At 44.7% G+C, this 15,038-nt stretch overlaps 1 pseudogene; it reads right to left on the bottom strand.

Moving 5' to 3' along the window:
• Nucleotides 1-3,542: 3,542 nt before the first annotated feature.
• On the bottom strand, nucleotides 3,543-4,121 carry LOC100957562 (annotated as a pseudogene).
• Nucleotides 4,122-15,038: the final 10,917 nt, after the last annotated feature.

Below are 15,038 nucleotides of genomic sequence, written 5' to 3'. Positions count from 1 at the left end.
CAGAGTTTCATTTTTTTGACCAACTGTAAGCTATAATTTTATAAAAACTTAGACCTGTATTTGATCATTTGAGTAACTGATCTGAGAGAAAGACCTTCTGCTAACATCAGCACCTGTGCACTTTTCTCATCATCTGTGTGCTCCAATTGGACTCTGCTGATCTAAGGATAGAACTGAAAAGAAACCTGAAGAGGCAGAAGCAAAATATATGCCTGTACAATGATCTGTTTGTTGTGGCCAAAACCAAGTAAGTGAACTGTGCACTCTCTTTTGGTAATCATTATCAAATTGCATTTTCACTATCAAAGATACTCTTTCTAGTCAATGGACTTGATGGTTATGGTAAGAATGTCCAGTCTCTGTTACAATACCTAATCCCTGAATCAAGTATTATGTTTTCTTTTTCACAAAAAAAAGTTTCCTTTGTTTATTTGTACATCAGCATTCATTTAGATCCTGTGCTATGCCTTGAGTAAATGTAGGAGATGTGAGGAAGAATGTGATGGGTATAGTCCTGGCTCTTTTGTAGATGACATTCTAATGTGGGAGCTTGTGTGTGTAAGGGGGGGGGAATGACAGATTGTGATTAGTGTATGAAAAAATAAGATGCTGGGTGGAATAAAGGATAGGGTATATGTTAGGTAGGTGTATTCAGGAGGAAAATCATTGAAGGAAGAAAAGTAATCAGCCATTTAGAAAGATATTGGGAGAAGGAGCATTTTAGGTAAAGCCAGCAGGGACAAATGTAGTGGGGAAGGCTTGGCCCTTGGAGAAATTAAAATATGGCCTGTGTAATTGGAGCCGAATGAGCAAGGGAGGGTGACAAGACTAGTGAAGCAGACAAAGCTTAGCTTATCACAACCTTTGTTGTCTACATCACTTATCTGTTCCTGTATGTCAAGTTACCCCCAAAATAGCACCAAAAATAACAACTCAAAACTGTAAGCATCTACTACATTTTCTCTTGAGTCAGGGATCTAGGAGTGTGTCACTGGATTCTTCTGGCTCACAGGCCCTCATGAGGGCCCTCGAGCTTGTTGGGCAGGGTTATAATCATCTCAAGGCTCAGCTGGAACTGGAGAATTCACTTCTAAGTCTCTCAAGTGGATGCTGGCAGCTTTAGGGCCTCAATGGCTGTTGGCCAAAGGCCTGATCTCCATGTGTGTCTGTCCACAGGGCTGCCCATGATGGTAATTGCTTCCTTCAGAGTGGAAGATGCAGGAGAGAGAATAGGCAATTGAAATAGCACCTAAAATGGAAACCAAGGTCTTTTATAACTTAATTTTGGAGGCAGTGTACCATCATTTTGGAGTATGCAATTGGCCCTACAAACCAAACTTAGTATGGCATAGAAGGGAACTATACAAGTGTGTGAATATCAGGAATTCAGGATTATTTGGGACCATCTTGGGGGTTTGGTTTTAAATGTAGGAGTTGCATAGCATGATTCCCTTTAAAATGCATATATAATTCTGCACCTATAGTTTCAGATACTCAGAAGGCTGAGGCAAAAGGATCACTTGAGTCCAGGAGTGAGCTAGGATGAGGGTCTCTCTCTCTTTCATATATATATATATATATATATTTTTTCTGGCCCATGTTAGTTAGATAATGGGTTGGAAGTTAATGCAACAGTGGAAGCAAGAGACTAGATAAGAAGTTATTGTGGTAATCCTGATGGAGATAGTGAAGGCTTCATCTGAGAAATGACAATTACCAGGAAGATATAGACATAACTGGACTATATTTTAGAGGAAAAAAGGAAACTCAAAAGAGAAGCTACATAAAGAAATAACTTATAAGTCCTGGGAAACTCATAAAAGTTTCTGATGTGACATTAGTTTGTGCCTAGAAGAAACTTTGCAGTTGGCTAAGGTAAGTATGAAGGTGTCTTATACATTTCCATGACATTATAAAAAAGTTAGTAGACTCATCCATGATAATTAGGGCAAAGAATGATTTTCCTCTTATAAATTACAAAGACCACCAACTCCAGGGGGAGTGATGTTCACAGGAACCACCGACAGAGGCTATTTTTATTTTCCAAAAGTCCCCACCAAAATGCAGTGCTTACCATATTCATTTATAAAAATACGTTTTCAAACAAATAACATTTCCCTGACCCTGGTTACTCACTGTAGTCAAGTAACTAAATTCCCATTGCTAAGTCTGCTTAGTAAAATGACTGAGGAAACCCAATTTTGTAAGATAAAAAGAGCATGCTTCCGAAAACAAATAAATAACTGCACTGCATGGGAAAAGAGATACAACATCATTCACAGTGTTTCAGAGTCAGAAGATTTGGAAGTCTTCTGGAAGCCAGAAGATTTGGAAGTCTCAGGATCAACTTTGTTATTCCAGGCAAATTCACATGAAGAGAAGATACATTGTTCTGGGCATTAATATTAAAAACCCACATTTTGGCATATTCTTCTTTTCTGATTTAAATTTTTATACTATATTCAATAAATCTTTTTAAAAGCCAGATTTAAAAAACACCTGGGAGCAGAGGCCTATAAGGGGTAGAAGGGAGGGAGTGGGAAGAGGGAGGAGGGGGGAGATCAGAGGCTAGAGCTGCCTCAGGCCAAAGATGCTGGCCCTGGAAGAAGAGAGTGGGACTGGACTTGACCAGACCATGATCTATACCCCACCCTTTGAACCCCCTGCAAACGACCTGGGAGTCAACCCTGCAGCATCCAACATCATCTGACCTCTTCTATCCCAATGTCTGGTCAAAGCAGCCACTAGGTGTGAGTGTCATCCTGAAAAGAATGATCCTTCTAAAGAGGGTGGGGGCAGAGTAGGGGTGGGATACACCCCCACAAACACATAATGCATGGCGTCCAGCTCCACATCCCCCTTGGAGCGCATTTCCAGACCAAATTGGATCATCTGGAACTTTTTCCAAAAAGGAGAGAGCACCTGGGGTTTGTGCTAGAGGCTAGAGAGCTGGGACAGGGACCTACCCACAAGAGAAGTACAGCACAGGGAACTGTTTCAGAGTTGACCCACTCGTCATCTCACCCTGGTCAATGTAAGGGTTGCATTATCTGTCACTGCGGTTTGAATATTTGGCACCAAAGGCCTTTGCCTATGCAATACACATTTCCCACCCTCGGCATTTCCCTAGGAGAATGTCACTGCCACCCTAGCCCAGAAGAGAAAATACCACTTCTTTTAAAAAACACACACGCACTATTCATACCATTTTAAACCATTATAGTAAAAACTTCCCCCAATATCTTCATGATTTGTTTCATTAGATAGTATTATTAATCATTATTATTATTGTTGTTGTTAACAGTTTCACTCTATGGCCCTGGGTAAAGTGCCCCAGCATCATAGCTCACAGCAATCTCAAATTCCTGGGTTTGAGTGATCCCCTAGTCTCAGTCACCCAAATAGCAGGGACTACAGACGCCTGCCACAACACCCAGCTATTTTATTTATTATTTGTTTATTTATTTATTTACTTATTTATTGTGTATTCACAGCCCTTTTAACTTCCTGACATTAATTTGAAGAAAAGAAAGAAGGGGTGTCTACGTTGGAAAGGCCTCCTCAGTTTCTTCTGTCACTGGGACTGGCTTCTACCTTGAATACTGTGCTGTTAGGGTTAGAGGCTGCAATGGTCCCAAGGCTGAGCTGAGGAGCTACAAAGAAGTTCCCATGGGACATCTGGACTGACGGTACGTGAAAGGTTCAGCTTAAGAAATCCTGAACATCAGCAGGAAAATCTAGGGTGGATCTCAGTGCCTGGGGTCCAAGAACCAAATAAGATGTAATAAGGGACTCTGTGGGTATCTGGGGAGATTTCTGCGTGTTGGCATTCTGTCCACTCTGTAATGTCATACAGCTTTTCCTCCATCAGTGCAAAGTAGGTGATCTTGAGGTCCAGTGTTCTTGACTCTTGCTGAAAGTCTCCTTTAGCAGCATGCAGCTTATTTACACTCAGCATAGTATCTGGCATTCTTAGGTTCCCTGTGCATTTTAAACCTCCTATGTTTTCCTTGGCATTGGCTATACATTATAGTATTCATTACCTCCTGGAGGTCATCTTGTAGCTTGGACAGAAACTCATTCACTGATTGGCTGAGCTCATTCTGTGCCATTTGTTTCATCCCATTTTGCTTTTGCTTTTCATCATTGCTGACAATGTCCCAAACTGCCTGAAAGACCTTGAAGACTTCCTGGGCCCAGGAATGCCGGCTTGTTTTTTTGAGACAGATCTCTGTTGCCCTGGGTAGAGGGCCATGGTGTCATAATTCACAGCAACTGTAAACACTTGGGCTCAAGTGATCTTCTTACCTCAGTCTCCCAAGTAGATGGGACTACTGGTGCCTGCAATAAGACCCAGATAGTTTTTCTATTTTTTTTCTTTTTAGTAGAGATGGGGTCTTGCTCTTGGTCAGGCTGGTCTGGAATTCATGAGCTCAAACAATCCACCTACCTCAGCCTCCTAGAGAGCTAGGATTACAGGCATGAGCCACCACACCCAGCTGGGAATTATTTTTGTGAGGATAAATCATCACTGCCAGCTGTCTATAAGCCTTCTTCAGTTTAACATCTGATACTGTAGCTTCAACTCCCAGCATATTGAAAGGGTTTAGTTCATCCTCAGGAACCTCAGCCATGGTCAAGAGTCAAGCCACTTCCTCTTCAGGCTGGCAGTAGTGCCCACTAGCTACACATGTATTCCTCTGCCTATTAGTTCTCCATTTGACCCAAGGAAACTTCAGCAGCCCCACTGAATGATTCTTACCAGCTGCTACCATGGCCTCCTATCTCTCAATAGCGTCAAGTAACACTGCAAGGCAGGAGAATCTAGCCAAGAAAAGAGCCAGGTGGCCTTATTCCTTCAGACCGATTGGTCACTCAGTCCCTCCAGAAACTGACAACCCAACTGTAGACAGCCTCAAAAGAGGGCCAGAGCCAGGAACAGCAAAGCACCCAGTAGCATCAGAAAGCAGGTAAACAACCCTGCCCCATATTAAAACTCCTGGCTTTAAAACTCCTTGGCTGAGCTCATTCTGTGCCATTTGTTTCATCTCATTTTGCTTTTGCTTTTCATCATTGCTGACAATGTCCCAAACTGCCTGAAAGACCTTAAAGACTTCCTGGGCCCAGGAATGCTAACTTGTTTTTTTGAGACAGATACTCCAAGAAATTTGAGTATCACCTGGGCCTAGCCTCCCAGCTGCGCTTCCCAGACTCCCACCCAAACTCAAAAAAGGTCCAGACCACTGCTTTTCAGCTGCCTGCATGCATAGATGAAATGGTCACAAGTTTGTACACTGCCAGCAGTTCAATCAGCCACCAGAAGCCAGTCTGTCCAAGGTGACATAGGCTGCTCCCCACAATCTCAGCCCTTTGTGCTTATCTTCCTAACTTCATTTCCAGCCCAGCTGATGTCAACCAGGGGATCTAGGATCTCTACATCCACCCTCCTGAACATCCTTCTTGGCTGGAAAGCAGTGCCACAGTCTTCAGGATGGGGGTTTCTTTCCACTGGACACCCGTGAAAAATCACTGGGGGACATAAAAGGTTCTTCATCATCATATTCCTCTTCCAACTCTTCATCTTCCCCCAAGGCTGGAGAAGTATAAGAGTGGAAAAAGTTGCTAGAAGAGCCATCTCCTCCATCACAGTAAGGCCCTTCAGGGATTCCAGGGTTCTTTGATGGTTACAAGCAGATGGACTAGAAAGAAAAAAAGGGTTACCATCCTTCTGGTAACTGGCCGCATTCTCTCTTGAGAGTTTATGGTCCACTCCTGACCATTCTGCTCAAGATGCCACTTTGATCAGTGTTCTCTCCCTCCATAGGTGATCTTGGATCTCTTTGGGAGCCATGGCTTGGATCCAGACAATGGGCTGGGTTTGAGGGCTTAGGACCAGAGTGCTCTGTGAGGCAACGGGTACCATTAGGAGTAATCTCTGATGAGTCCATGAGTTCTGAGGATGAAAATATTTCAAGGTCCACAGAGGGTCCTAAAGTCCTAAGGGAGACATGACCACTGCCATAGGCTCCACACAACCTTTACCCAGGAGGCTTTTGGGTCATGACCCCAGGGCCTCATGTGGGTCTTAGGTTACAGCCAGCATGGTAAGTTCTGATGCCAGGGAGGTGGTAGCTCCTCCCCCTGGAGCAGCGGGGCCTGGGGCCAGGGAGAGCTAAAAGAGCAGCTCCCCAAGTTTAACTTTATTTACAAGAATCAGACCATTTTTTAAAAGCAAAGAAATGTATAGTTTAGCGAAATAGAACTTGGTATATTCAAAGAATTACAATGCTATTGAAAAGTTATTTTCACATTGACCTCAAAAAGAAGAAAATCTGTAGTTGATATTACCATGATCCAGTTTCCTTACTGAGCACGTGAGTCTTCCTACTGACTCACACAAGCCTAGAAATATCTGAACTTGGAAATCGGGAACATCCTCTTTCTTCCATCCCCTTCTCTTCTGGCTCCAGATGGAAAATAATATCTGATTTGTAGAGCTGATAACGTGTTTATGTAAAAAATTTACTTAGGTTGTTATTTCTGTGCTGCAATCTGTGCATGATCTTCAAGTCTCACCTCAAGTCTCAGATAGGAGGAGGAATAAGGTAAATGTTAAGAGACAGAGCAAGTAAAACTGCCTTGCATGCTGGAAGATGCAGTACTCTGTGCTCTTTCTTCAGAATACACTGAAGGTCCTTCACCAAAGTAGAAAGGGCATCTGAGCTTGGGCTCAAAGAAATTAAGAACCTGTTTGCTGGTGCTCATGCCGAAGGTCGACACAGGCTATAGATAGGTGTGGTGGCTCATGCCTGTAATCCTAGCAGGCCAACGTGGTAAGATCACTTGAGGTCAGTATTTTGAGACCAGCCTGAGTAAGAGTGAGATCCCGTTTTTACTATAAATAGAAAAATTAGCTTGGCATTCTACTGGGTGCCTATAGTCCCAGCTACTTGGGAGACTGAGGCAGGAGGATTACTTGAACCCAGGTGTAGGTGAAAGTTAGAATAGGTGGGCATTCCCCCTCTAATCTTGAGCAAGTTATGGCCCTGAGTTTCAGCCTGCCCCACCATGGTAATCCATACCTGTGGTGGTGAATGGGGGGTTGAATGGGCAGCACAGTAGTCTGGGAGATATTTAGTTAGAGATTGACAGCTTGGAGAAGAGAATATATATAAAACTAGAAAGTCAGGTACCTTAACCTGAAGGCTGTAACTTTCCTTCATTAAATTTCCCACACTATAGTTTTTGACTTATAATTTATTACACCCCTGTAATAAAAGCCTGTAACTTTCTTCCCTAAACAAAGAACTGCCTGTTTAATTGAAGCATGAAGCTGTTAACCTTTTTACTTTTTGCCTTGTAAATACATGCCCCAATTTTCCAAACAAATAGCCTTAAACACTGGGCTGATACAGTGTCACCTCTCACAGGTCTGAACAGTGTGTGTGTGTGGGGGGGGGGGTTGGGGTGTGTGTGCACATGCACATGTGTGTAACTTTCACAGCCTTTTTCTCCCTTTTCTGCCAGACCCTGGGCTGTTGGGCAAGGTCCCTCTGCACAGGAATCTTCAGTCTGCTGTGTTGCAACATGGATCCTGGGTCACCACACCCAGGAATTTGTGGTTGCTGTGAGCTAGGCTGAGACCATAGCAGTTCAGCCTGGGCAACAGAGTGATACTCTGTCTCAACCCTCTCCCCACCAAAAAGAAAAGAAAGGACCGCAGAATCATTTGTTTATAGTCAACCACAGAGGTATTTTTTTCAAGTGAATTTGATCATCTTTTCAAAATGTATCCCATAAACATAAAATCAGTCAGAACCCCATGAGTTCTATTTTATAAGGACCCTGTCTATTATGTGTAATACTGTGGTGTCAAACTCCAGCACGCTTTGTAGAGCAGGATGACTGCTTAGTGAAAATATAGTACTTGTGTTCCTGTATTTAAGAAATATCTATTGAATATCTTTTACTATACTTAGTTTTAGATATGGAGTATTAAGAAAGAAAGAAAATTGCAGAGGCCAGACATGGTGGCTTATGCTTGTAATCCCAGAACTCTGGAGTCCAAGGCGGGTGGATGGCTTGAACTCAGGAGTTTGAAACCAGCCTAAGCAAGAGCTAGACCCCCATCTCTACTAAAAATAGAAAAGTTTTCCAGATGTCATGGCAGATGTCTATAGTCCCAGCTACTTGGGAGGCTGAGGCAAGAGGGTGACCTAAACCCAAGAGATTGAGATTGCTGTGAGTTGTGATAATGCCACAGCACTCTACCCAGGGTGACAGAGTGAGATTATGTCTCAAAAATAAAAATAAAAATACACATTAACAAAATAGACCCTGACATAAAGAAAATACAAATAGATAAATTATCATAGTAAAGCCTAGACTAGTGCTTAGAATAATGCTTAGAGCTCTCCCACTACAAAGGACCCTAGGATTACATAGGTTCACAGCAGAGTGTTCACCTGCCTTTCACTATTTCTGGTATTACTTAAAATAGTCAAGGCCTAGAGAGGAAAATAGCATTGACTCTCTTCAATTGATTTTTTGGTATGATAGCAAAGCTTGATGTAGTTAATATATTTCATCTACTGTGTGATGTCAATGTTTTTAAACCAGACAATATCTTATATACCATTTCAAATACATAGCCAAGTAACTGACTGTCACAGAGGAAAACAAATGTTGATGAGTTTACTTCCATTAAAGCCACAAAAATTGGTAATGAAATCTGATTTTAGTATAAATAATACATTTAAACTTAACAAATGTTGCCAGTTTTAACATGACTACTTTTCAGCTTTTCAATACCATTTCCACTACCTTAATACTGAGAAAAATGAAACATTAAAACAGTAATAAAAGCAAGTGTATATGGTGCACATCAGCCCTTTCCCATTAGGCTCCAGTGAAAGACCACAGGTCCTCCACCCATCCTCAGCTTTCCCAGGACCGTTCCAATGTTGTATTGCAGTGCATGTCCTTGTATATACTGGGATTTATCCCTAGAAACAAACCTGAATCTATAAAAAGTAGTTTGGCATGTTATAAAGATGAGCGGTCAGGATCTCAATAAATGGATACTTTCATAAAATGAGTCTTGCTAAAATATTACAGGAGAAAGCAAAGCACACAGCAAGACTCCCTCCTCAGCACTCTGGGCCACAGATGGGCCCAGATAGTCCTCATGTCTTCTTCACATGGCCCTCATGTCCTGAAGCTGCTGTGGTGTCTCCCCCAGGCTGGTGTTGAGAATGAAGTTCTGGTCTGCCCAGTGGCTCTGCCCCCAGGTATTACCAGACATGTCCTAAGGATAATGAAACTCTGGACCTCAATGTCTATGCAACACAGATGTCTGTGGATAGAATGCAGATACTTCACATGGACCATAGGAAATGCCAAGGGCTGATCCCTATGCCACAGAGCACTCGGGGCTTTGTCTGTGGTATGCATGGGCACAGCATTTTATTTTAAGTTGTAGCTACATGTGCTACTTTATTTTTTTACTAATTTGAAATTTATGAACACAGACTGTAATAATAGGATTGGCCTATCTCCCCCAGAGCAGGCTCCTCAGGGCACCCTATCAGTATATCAGCTCTATACACCTGGAGTCCCATAGGACATGAACTGCTGGGCTCTGCCAATTGTCAGCTATGGCCCTGTGCAGGGTAGCCAGGGAGACCCTGAGTCCTGCTGTGTCAGACAGGGATCCTCTTCTCCCTCCTATGGGTTTTCCAGTGGGCATTAATGGGAATTAGTGGGAAGAGGAGAGCAGAGATGAGCCTGGGTTGGAGCCTGTGTTCTCTGAGACAGTGTCCTCCATTTGAATGTGTCCACCAGCCTTCCTGGTGGCCTCTTACCTGATGTCAGTGCCAAAGTCAGTATTAACTTCTTAGAGAACTGAGAGTTCAAATTTGTCAGCAAAATGAAGACCAAAGAAAGTTATAATTCCTGTGTCCATAAACAAGGAACTGGATTTAAGCAAATCTGGCATTCTGTACAATAGTTAGAAGGAATCCACATATATGCTGCTTTGGAAGGTGCTGCAGGATACCCTGTATCAGGGGACATGCTGTGAAATATGGGCAGCACTTTAGTGTGATCCTGTTTACTTCCAAACACTAATAAATATTTTCACATGTGTAGAGAATGTTCTAGAAGGAGTTGCACCATCTGTTCACAATAGTGACCTCTGGGAATCCGTGTTAAGTGGGTGTTCGCTTCTTACCTTTGGGCCTTCAGTGAAGTCTAGATTTTTTACAGTGCACAGTTAATAAGTAGAAGAGTTAGGAGATTAGGAAGAATATAGTTTCCCTAGTTGGCAGGCAGGTTCCAGGGCTGTGCTCTTGATCTGACATTTGTGGGCCCACAGCACGTAGAGTTCTGGGATCTGGGGCTGAGCAAGAGAGTGGATCTTCTCAGGGCCCCCACAGACACTGCTTTCTGGCAGTGCAGTGCCATGGATCTCATGTGGAGGCAGCAGGGACAGAACTCAGCTGAGCCCACAGCCCTAACTCATGGCAGGGCTGGCCCCTACCCAGCTGTGGAGCAGCTTTTAGGGTAGGGGCTTCTCCAATTCTTACCAGGACACCATGTGGCATCTAGAGATGCCTTTCTGAGAGGAGGACTTGTGTTGTTTCCCTCCTACCTTCCCCTGTGTTGGCAGCTGCACAGAAGGGAAAGTGCAGTCAGTGTGAACGACATGTGGACCCACATGTCCATGGGCATGGGCAGTGTTGGAGGTGAGCCTTCCACAGAAGCAAAGATGGAGATGGCTGCTCCCCAGGGAGATGTCCTAAGCAAGGGGCTCATCACCCAGCCAGTGCCGCCCTGTAGGTGCAGCAGGAGTGAGACAAGTTCTATGGGAAGTTTATCTCAGACATCCAGGAGGTCCAGCAGAAGACAGGCTTCAAGAATCTGGTGCTGGAGCACAAGCTACAGGCGCTCAGTGCCGCCAAGGAGAAAAGGGAGGTGCAGTTCAATGAGGTGCTGGTGGCGTCCAACCTGGACCCCTCAGCCCTGACCCTGGTGTCTCACAAGCTCGAGGTAGGCCCAGCTTGGGCTTCTGCCTGCAGGGGTGGCCTCATCCTGCAGTAGGATCCTTCAGCTCTGTACTGTGTCTCTTTGGATGGGCACAGAGAGCCCTAGGTTGCCCACAGGGGATGCAGAGTGGGGTTCCTATGGGTATGTGTGGATCTTAGGCAGCTACACTAGCAGTTTCTTCTTTTCAATTTTGCTTGAACCTCTGTCAAGCCTTCACAGGTCCCTCATTCATCTGTGGTATGTCATGATCTCTGACTCTCTGCCCACTCTAGTCCTCAAGCCTGGCTTATCTGAGCATGTCAGGATCTGGTCACCCAAGTAGAGTGTGAAGAGGGTTGAGGGTGGGAAAGGCACTGTCAGAATTTCTATGGGCCTGAGCTCAGCTGCTTGTGCACAGACCCAGACATAGCCTGGGGGGGGGGGGCGACTGTGTCTCCTCAGCATCTCTGTGTCTGGGGCACTGCTCCTGTCCTGGGATAGAGACAGTACTGGGAGGTCCCCCAGGGTGTGTGGATTTAGGATGTGGATAGTTACAATGGGGAGTGTGGGGCTGGGTGAGCCTGAAGGCTCTGACCCAGCCTTGGTGATACTAGGGGATGTGAGGTGTGAGCAGAGCCCAGAACATGCTCTATTGTGTTCCCACCACTGTTTGGTGCTCTGCTAGAGTGGTCCTGGCATGGGGGACAACCAATAGAGCAGGTGAGACCTTGGCCCCATGGGCCAGCTGGAGAGACAGCATGTGGTCAGCTACAAATCAGGATCCTGAAGCCTCTGAAAGAGCCTTTTTGGTGGCCTCTTACCTGACGTCAGGCTTCTGGAGCTGCCCTGTCCATCTGCTCCCTGGACCTGGTTGGGAGGAGGCAGAGGAGGAACAGATGATGCAGAATAGGGGGACTTTGGCTGACACTGTAATCCTGACCAGCTAGGGTGACCCTGGCTCCTTGGAGGCCCTCAGATACAGATGGTCCATGCCCAGGCCCAGCAGCTGCCCTGAGCTGGAAACAGATAGTTTTAAAGCCTCCACCACAAGGCCCAGTGAAGCAAGGCCAACTTGTCCCAGACATATAGCCTTCCAGGGCCATAGGACACCTGTTCATCTCTGTTGTTTGTGCCACACATGGCCTGCGGAAAAGCAGACGTCTAGGCTGTAGGCTTGAGATTTCTTTAGCTGTCTATAGAAGTATTTTTTTTTATCCTGAGAACTATCTTAGGTGCATTTTGAAAGTGATTTGTTAGTGTACAGGTCAATTGAGCATAAATGCGTTCTGCTCACCACTGACTGTAGGTCCAGGGGATTGACTGTTTCACATCAGTCACCTAATCTCTAAGACATTCTCACCTGGCTTTTTCCTGTGCCCATACACCTACTCACATGTGCAGCTGTCCACCTGAGGCCTGAGCCAGTGAGCCTCTGCTGAGTTGTCCTAGAACGCCCCGCCCCCAGTATTGAGAGCTGCAGGACTGAAGCTGAGGGCACTGTATGCTACTTGAGACCCACAGACCTTTGCAGTCCCTCTGACCTCAAAGTGTTCCAGGTGCATAGTGCTACTTCTTCATGAGCTCTCCTCTGGTATGTACTGAATCTTCATGTTTTCCTTGATTTTCTGCCATGTGCCATTAAAACTCCCCATGGTTCTAATTATTCTGGGTGGTTCCTTCCATAACAGATCACCCCCCACCAAAGACCCTGTGGTGGATTAGGGCTTGTCATTCTGATGTGTCACTGTGATCTCAATCTCCACAGCCATCCTGTTTAAAGAGAAAGCATGAGCCACAAGCTGCAGAAGCAATGTGGTGGCAATGAGGCTGAAAGGAATGTGGCCTAGGAGGGTTGTGGACACTGACATTGCTGACTCCCGGTGCCACAGACAGTGTAGAGCACACACAGGCTGTGGCCATTTGTCACACCCTGGCTGTTGTGCTGCTGGGCATCTGTGTTAGAGAAGATGCAGACCCATCAGAATCTACTGTTCTGCAGGGCAGCAGGTTCACCCTCTCTCCTAACCCACTTTTGCCATTTTCTCCCCTACTCCAAACTTTTATATTTGCTGCATGTGTCATGCCCAGGTAGAATTTCTCCCCAGGTAGAATGCAAGTCCTTCAGCGTGGGAGTATTTATTTATTTACTTACTAGGAGACAGAGTCTTGCTCTGTTGCCCAGGCTGGAGCGCAATCACAGGTCACTGTAGCCTCCAGTTCCTGGCTCAAGCAATCCTTCTGCCTCAGCTTCTCAAGAATCTGGTATTGCAGGGCACATATCACCATGAAGTCTGGCTAGGAATACACACACACACTTTTATTTCAGAAATGGAGGTCTTGCTATGTTGGTCAACTTACTATGTTGATCAAGCCATTCTCTCAGGAACTGCTAGGATTACAGGCATGAAGGGCTGTGCCTGGACTATTTTTCTTTATTTTCATAGAAATTCCTTCTCATTAAATGTCTGTTAGCACTAACCAGCAAATATCCTCTACTTCCAAGTCCCAGAAGATGATTCAGTTGGTTTTTAATGAAGAAAAAGTGACTAAATGAGAAAACGGACTTAAATTGTTCAAAGGAAAAAAAGAAAAAGACTGTTTTTCCTTTGACAAAGAGTCTCTGCTTGGCCCAACCTTATTTAAGCTCCTTAGCCTTCCCTGGGCCAATTTTTGCATTTCCTTGTAAAAGTCAGGGTTTGCAAAGAACCCCCTAAGTCAGTTTAGCAAGAGTTGTCTCAATTTATGATCATCCCCCACCAACCCCAGGTGATGTCTGATCTCTTTGGCCTGCCTTCTTTTAGGTAGATATGGCCAGAATTCCCCCTCACCCCTATGATTCCTCTTATTAACTACCATCCATCAAGGCTTACCTGCTCCTTGGCTCTAAATTCCTGCTCAACTGTGCTGTACTTTTTGCAAGCCAAGAAACACCAAAGATTGTTAGCAAACCACCAGAAGCTGGAAGAGGCAAGGAAGGATTCTAAACATGCTTCAGACCCTGCCAACACCTTGATTGTGGAATTCTAGCCTCCAGAACTGTGAGATAATAAATTTATGTTTTAAACCATATAATTTGTAATAGAGGAAGGTGTTTGCTTTTACATTTTTGTTTCTCTATAGAAGGAGAGTAAGGATCTAGGATTCCCCTGGACAAAGTGGAGGTATTCCCTCCTTCATCAGCAAGAGATACACCATACATGCACACAAATACATCACACATATATGCAGGCACACATGAATGCACATACACCCTTGAACCCCTACACCCACCCTGATACACCTACCCAGGAAACCCCCTTGCATGCATGCATAAGACATAGCACACATGTACATATGCATGCACACACGTGTCCTTCTCAGGCTTTCACTTCATAGGCTACAGAGCTTGGTGGAACTAGGAGAGGAACCAGAAGAAGCCAAGGAAGGAGTGTGGCAGCAGAGGGGAAGGGTACATTAGAAGAGGCCACACTTCCCAGGAAAACAGGAGATTCCCTTCCCTGGCCCAACTCTGTCTCAGATCCTGGGTTTCTCTCCCAGGGCTAAGAAATTGGTTCTCCAATAATTTAACCAGATAGACTCCAGGCTTATACCTTTCCAGGAGTTGGATTCTGTGGGTATGAGTTCCCTGTGGTCTTCCTGAACTCATCTCCCTTCAGTGATAAGAGAATGAGATACATGCTTGGGCTTCAGACTTTTATGGAGAAAAAATTTATTAGAACAGAAGGCCAAAAATTAGCCCAAAAACTAACCATGGAAGGGATCAGTGTGGGAAAGAGCTACTAGTCAGCACCCCCTGAACACTGAAGGACCTTCCCACCAGTTTTTCTTCTTCATTTCTAGTCATGAAAATACAGGATTTGGTTAATCAGTTATTTCTGATCTTTACACTTTTGGGGAATCTAAGGGGTCAAGAGACTTCTTGTGAAGCCCTCTCAGAGGTAAGGTGTAGAGGTGTGTTATGGCCACATTTGCTCTATTGTGGCTGTTGAGATATTTTTATCACTAATGACTTA

Source organism: Otolemur garnettii, unplaced genomic scaffold (genome assembly GCF_000181295.1).
Source record: "Otolemur garnettii isolate 467f Iridium unplaced genomic scaffold, OtoGar3 scaffold00135, whole genome shotgun sequence".
Lineage (NCBI taxonomy): Eukaryota > Metazoa > Chordata > Mammalia > Primates > Galagidae > Otolemur > Otolemur garnettii.
The sequence above is the reverse complement of the archived record's forward strand: the minus strand, read 5'-3'. Positions and strand labels throughout refer to the sequence as shown.